The sequence below is a fragment of the Tachysurus fulvidraco genome, chromosome 11 (assembly GCF_022655615.1).
Source record: "Tachysurus fulvidraco isolate hzauxx_2018 chromosome 11, HZAU_PFXX_2.0, whole genome shotgun sequence".
Classification (NCBI taxonomy): domain Eukaryota; kingdom Metazoa; phylum Chordata; class Actinopteri; order Siluriformes; family Bagridae; genus Tachysurus; species Tachysurus fulvidraco.
In genome coordinates, this window is record NC_062528.1 from 16,936,024 (window position 1) to 16,942,744 (window position 6,721).

Genomic DNA, 6,721 nt, shown 5'->3' on the forward strand with positions numbered 1-6,721 from the left:
GTCTAATGGGAATTCCATTGATACACTACTTCAAATGTTGTGTGGTGTGTGAGTGCATTTGTGTATTGGTGTAAATGTGTGACATTGTGTATGAAATCTAGGTATTTTGCTAAAACGCTTATGTAGCAAGAATGAATCAATGTTGTTATGTGGTCCAGTGTTGTGCCAATAGTTAGACTTGATAGATATTTTAATTTATTTTTATATAGCTGATCATTTAAATGAAGACCAACTGATGTTAATGTATTCTACACTAATGATATGATATAGAGAAAGAATGGACTCGTACACATAATGTCACTAAAGTATGCATAGTATATAGTTATTTAGATTAGGGTTAGGTTATTAGTTTATTAATTATATATTATTAGAGTTCTATTTAGACGATTTTTTAATCACGTTAGCCCATGGTGCTAACATCCCATATTATAAAGATCTACTATTAGAGACTAGTGCTGGAGGAGCTCAGGCCCATGGTTAGACCATTCCCAGACCCCCTTCAGTTCGAATAGCAGCCCCACCTGGGAGTTGAGGATGCCATCATCTACCTGCTGAACCGAGCCTACACTCACCTGGACAGGGAGGCAAGCATGCATGAAGTTTATCATGCAGGAGAAATGAAAAAATAAATTTACATAATAATCTGAGAGGACAAAAATAAATTTTTCAAAACAAAAAGTGACATCTGGTGGTAAAATCATTGTGATGTCTATACAACTGAAATAAAAATTAATGAGCCACCACTGAGTAAGACAACACAGTATTTTGTCATTTTCTTTGATGTGGAGAAGAAAAACACTAACACTGTTGATCTGGGTGGAAATAAATTCCCAGATACAGCACCTCTACAGAATTAAATTACCCTTGAGAACCCTGTGCAACTAATGCTGTCCTAATACGCTCATATTTCAGTTTAAAGAGATGCTTTTACTGTCTAACTAGCATTGTAGTTTTTTTTAACAATGTCTTAGAAGACATACAATTAAATTCCTTGAAAAAAACAAAATAGTCACATGTATTCTCCTCCCTTGCTTCTCTCACCTTAATCCTCAATAGCAGCATTCCACCAGTCTTGATCTACTTCCTGTCAATATTAGCCCATGTCTACTGACTGAGTGTATCGTTCAGCTAGGTGACTATATATGGGTTCTAAATAATTCCACAAGTTTAGTGAATTCTTTATCGAATTGTTTATAGACTCAATGAATCATCCCTTGTGACACACGGTCAAATTTATCGATTTCATTTTGATTGATTTTCACACTTCTTCTGTCAAATTTGACAAAGCTCTCTCTGTTAGTACCGCTCTTTACATTTTCTGCACATCGTTGGATTTACAAAAAGACACTGCTTTTGACAGGTGAGACACATTTTTCTTCAGCAAGCTTAGAAAAATCAGGCAACTGAAGAAGTGTTCACACTTGTTCAAAATACTCAGGCACATCATGAATGATTCTGGCATCATTTGTGTTGGGGCTTTGTGTTCTCATAGAAGCATTTCTCTCAAAACGTGGCTCAATTCCATATGTCACTTTTGTGCACATGTTTTTGCTAGTTTTTTCTCTTCTTAGTTTCCTGTGCTATCATCAGTCAAGGGGTGCAAAGCTGGATAAATGGCATGTCATTGTACAAGAAACAAAGAGCTGATCTGGTTTAAAAGGTTTTTAGCTCCGCAGGCCAGCACAAAATGTATTTCTCATGATGTTCTTAGTGCAAGCAACCACACTAAAAAAGTGAGCAAATAACAGTGCTGCAAGGTTAACAAAATCTATTTTTATATAATCAGTAACCCTAACAACTCTTCCCTCGACATCCCAAAACATTAAGTAATGTAACAAAATGAACCAATGGTGTTACTTGGTATGCGACATGGAGTGTGTATAGCTTCCACACCTGAAATGAACTCCAGATTAATGTTTTCAAAGGTGACCTGAGATCAGATATCTGGACAGCTCCTGGGCTTCAAAATTGCATTCATACTGTACTTCACCGATTGTACCGAACTCGAGGCTCAAATGACCCAGAGTCGCACTTATGAAAACGATCTAAGTGAATCTTTCTTTTATTCAGGCTGTTAAAATGTCCTCTTCAGGCCCATATCAAGTTGGGTCACATTCATGTCAGTGAGTCCACTTTAGAAGACCAGACTATCTGTGTCACACCTGGAAACAGTATAATCCCAGGTCCAAAACAGATATGATGTGCTCAGTCATGCCAAGACCTAAGAATGCAAAGAACTACTTTTAGCAGAAAAAGGAAAGTGTTGATATGAAAATTGATTAGCTCCTGGAGTCAGTGGGAGGAGGTGGCTGAAATGTCTGCCGCTAGTATAAAGAGGTTCCTGCTTTGGGGGATGGATTGGTGTCAGAGTGCTAAGGCTGAGAAAATGTTTGCATTCCTTGGCTGATACCAACTACTTTTGGGGTTTGTCTTGTTTTTCTAAACTCCTTTCCAGCTGTTCTTTTATATTTTTCCAATTTAATACATTCCATGAATCATGTATTTTCAAGCATCATAAAAAAGTGTTCATGTCAATTTTTTAAACAGGCTTTTATGCCTCTATGGACTCATTTTGTTTTGGAATTTCATACATTTTCAAGTTATTACATTGTTTCCAGGGGAATTTCTAGAGACCCATGCCACAGAGGTTTCTTTTCCTTTAGAAACTATTTAGGAAGATAAAACCTTTAACTATCCAAAGGACCCTAACAGTCCAGAATTCTAAAAAAATCCCTAACAACAACAACAACAACAACAACAACACAATTTAAATTCAATAATATAATTAATATAATAATCATAGTCAGTTTGCTAATACAGCAATAATAGTCATCTTGCTGTGTAATGAAATGCACAGATAAAATCTAACAGTTACAGCAACTTCTATTTCAGTTATCTATGGCTGCCTCTTTAATGTCACAGCATTGAGCTACACTGTAATATTGTGTTTGTGTTTATAAGTTGCCCTATGATCTAAACCACACGGCTGAGTCTGTATGACATTACCGTTTAACTGGATGTGGTTAGAGGCAGATATTTTAGAGAAAAGATTTGGGATGAGATAAACATCCATTACTTATTAGCTGAAGTCACAGCTCCAGCACCGAAATCAAGAAGCAAACATATCTCGAGTACATTTGGGTTACGTGTGTAAATGAGACTTTTCACCAAACTATTTCTGTATCATACAGGGAGAATATGACGATAAAGAATGTCTCTTTTCATAAGCACTAACAGACTCTGTTTAATGACTCTCTAACATACTGATTATTATCCCACATATTTTATACGCAGAATATTGTGTGTTTGTCAGAGTAGGTTTGTGTCAAAGGATTTCAGGCAGTGCCATGAATCTCCTTCTATAACTACAATTCACTATTTCCCCTGCTGATCAAGTACAGGTGCTTACTGTTAAACAAATATGAGAGAGAGAGAGAGAGAGAGAGAGAGAGAGAGAGAGAGAGAGAGAGAGAGAGAGAGAGAGAGAGAGAGAGAGAGAGAGAGAGAGAGAGAGAGAGAGAGCAGAGGAAGTAGAAAGTTGTATGTTTTCTCGAATTATGAAGGGGGGTCGTCTAGTGACCTGTTAGTTTTTTCTATCTAACCTATACTCTTCTCTTATATATATATATATATATATATATATATATATATATATATATATCACATGGCTGCTAACCTGCTCTGAGGCCTGAGGCCTGTGATTGGCTGTCAATCTCTCGGCCACTCATGCATACACTCTGGGCCATTCTTACAAGTAAAAACAGTTAAACTATACCTGACCACAGTTAAGCAATTATTCCTCCCCTGTAGGTTCAGGGCTGACCACACACACACACACACAAACACACACACACAGGCACACAAAACACTTCCAGAAAAGGAAAGAGAACAATCCAAGAGTTTCAAAGCAAAATCTCCAGACTACATTTTCTCAGAGTGTACTATTTCACCTCTTCCTTGTGTCCCTCTCAGTCTAAGATCTTACTTCTTGTTTTGTTCACTATGTAGTACCGTTTGTTATTCATATATAAGTTGTAGATTTGCAAGCAATCCCGTATTTAAATACCTCAAAATATCCACATATAAATAAAAATTAATCTACAGCTTTATTTGTTTTTAGTCAGTAATTTATCATGGCCTGGGTCACGATGTGTCTCAAAGTCCTTTCCTCTTGTTTAAAGTTACAGGTGTGTGTGTGTGTGTGTGTGTGTGTGTGTGTGTGTGTGTGTGTGTGTGTGTGTGTGTGTGTGTGTGTGTGTGTGTGTGTGCGTGCAGTACCACATGAAAAATGGAGGAAGAGATGAAGTCTCAAAAGGTGAAAATTGCAAAGACAATTTTTTGGTCGATTTACATCAAATTGTTTACATATCATTCTTTGTTCTGTCATTATTATTATTATTTTTTTTTGAGAAAAAAATAGATAGCAAAACAAACGTCACTCTTAATCAAAACATTTACATCTTAATGCACTTAAAAATACACACTTAAATTTTTAGACCTTACAAAACACATACAGTAACAGACAGTATATGAATAATCATGCATTATTAATAATTTCCTTCCAACTGTCCAGCTATAAGCACTATTCCTTCTTAAGACAAACAAACAAATAAATAACACACAGTTTGTTATATTACCAAAAACAGGACAGGACAAATTCCTCTTTTTTGGAGACTCCGATAGCAGAAAAGTTTACCAGGTTTGGTCTTAAATTGTAAGAGGTGTGTCTACAGTACAATTCAATATTATAATAGTATAATAAAATATTGGTTATTTTGACATCTTATAATAACACAACAGCTTTGATTATATAAAGTCACAATGTGTAAATGCTATTCAGATTTTCAGAGGTTTTCCTATTGTACAATGCCGTTGTGTGATTGTCTGTTGTGTTTTGCCATTTTGAGTTAGTCTTCCTGGCTCATACATACATTGTCTCCAAACACACTGATCTTTAGGCATGCCGCATTCTTCTTATTTATAGCCTCAGTGATGGATGCACGCACAGGCAGACACACACACACACACACACACACACACACACACACACACACACACACACACACACACACACACACACACACACACTCCTACGGGAAAGTGGACTTGTCACATTTTTCCAACTTACATTGCACTAATGGTGAGCTATGGAGCCACTTGAGAAGACACACACCCTCACACACATCATGCATCAATAATGGCCTCTTTGTTTCATGGCATTTGGATATATGACAAAACTAAACCCGGGGTCCGCAGGGGAGGTGTAGATCCTTCAGCATTCACCGCAACAACACACTCCTCTGTCTGGCCATGTAATCTCTCTCTCTCTCTCTCTCTCTCTCTCTCTCTCTCTCTCTCTCTCTCTCTCTCTCTCTCTCTCTCTCTCTCTCTCTCTCTCTCTCTCGCTCGCTTTCTCTCTTTCTCTCTTTCTTTCTCTTTCTTTCTTAGACACACACCTATAAAACATCCAGCCATTTAATTTACATCACCTACAACAAATCCTGATGTTCATTAACCTGGTAGTGCAGCAATCAATTTTCAAAACAAGACAGAACATAACACAATGAAGAGAGGAAATTAAAACAAAAAAGTTATGGAGAAAAAGAAATCACATGCTTATGTTCGCCATTAAGGGTGGAACGATATATTGTTGTGACTATTGGCCGTGATAAGAAAATAGTTATGTGATAAGGGAAATCTGATCATTTCTGATAATTTCCACAAAAACTGATTTTCATTAATTGTTTTGATAAACTGTTATTTAACAGCTGGGTACCTACTAATGACCTTTTTTTCAGGTAGCACTTTGCTTAAAGCAGCAACAGGGATAGGGATAAATATATACTATATTTAAAATTTTAAAAATTTTATATATTCATTTATTCATTATCTTTTTTTTTCTCCTTGTAATTATTATTATATATTTATTTCTTTTTCTCTCTCTTCTGTTTCCATACTTTTGTAAAGCTGCTTTGAGACAATGGGAAATTGTTAAAAGCGCAATACAAATAAATTGAATTGAACTGAATATGTGACATTCAAGCTAATAACATTAAGCTTACTCACATAATTAATTATAATTGACTAATTAAAGCAGTTACAAGTCAGTAATAAAACAACAAGAATGAATAATCCTTGTGTAACAAATAGCTAATAACATAGAGCTACTTTAATATTTGTAATATTCACACTTGGAATTATATAGTAATGGAAAAAAAATAACAGTTAAATTTATAGTGATTAAAGTCATTTTTTACCATTATGTAAATATTTGTATTTACAGCTACAATTAAAAAAACTTATTTAATAACAACAAATAAAAAGCCTATCCATGCCATTACGTACACTCATATATTGTTTGATATTGAATAAGATTACTACATTTGAGGCATGTTTAATTTCTACTTTCACCCAAAAGTTCATGGTCTTAATATCAAAAGTAGGGAATATTTATTTCAACAAACATGTTTTTAGCAGTTAGACAACAGCAAAGTTTGCATATCTATCAATATCAAATAATGACCAGCAAAAGAAAATGTCCACCCATAAGTAAGCATAATCAACTGAAGAAATACAATGACACGGTAATTCAAAGATGAGTAAAAGATGAGTTTCGAAAGAGCAAAACAACAGCAAGTTGGTTCGGAAACTTGGAAACCATTATACATGCTCTTAAGTCTATACTGTCGGTAATTCACATAAACCCTAAGAAATTGGAAAA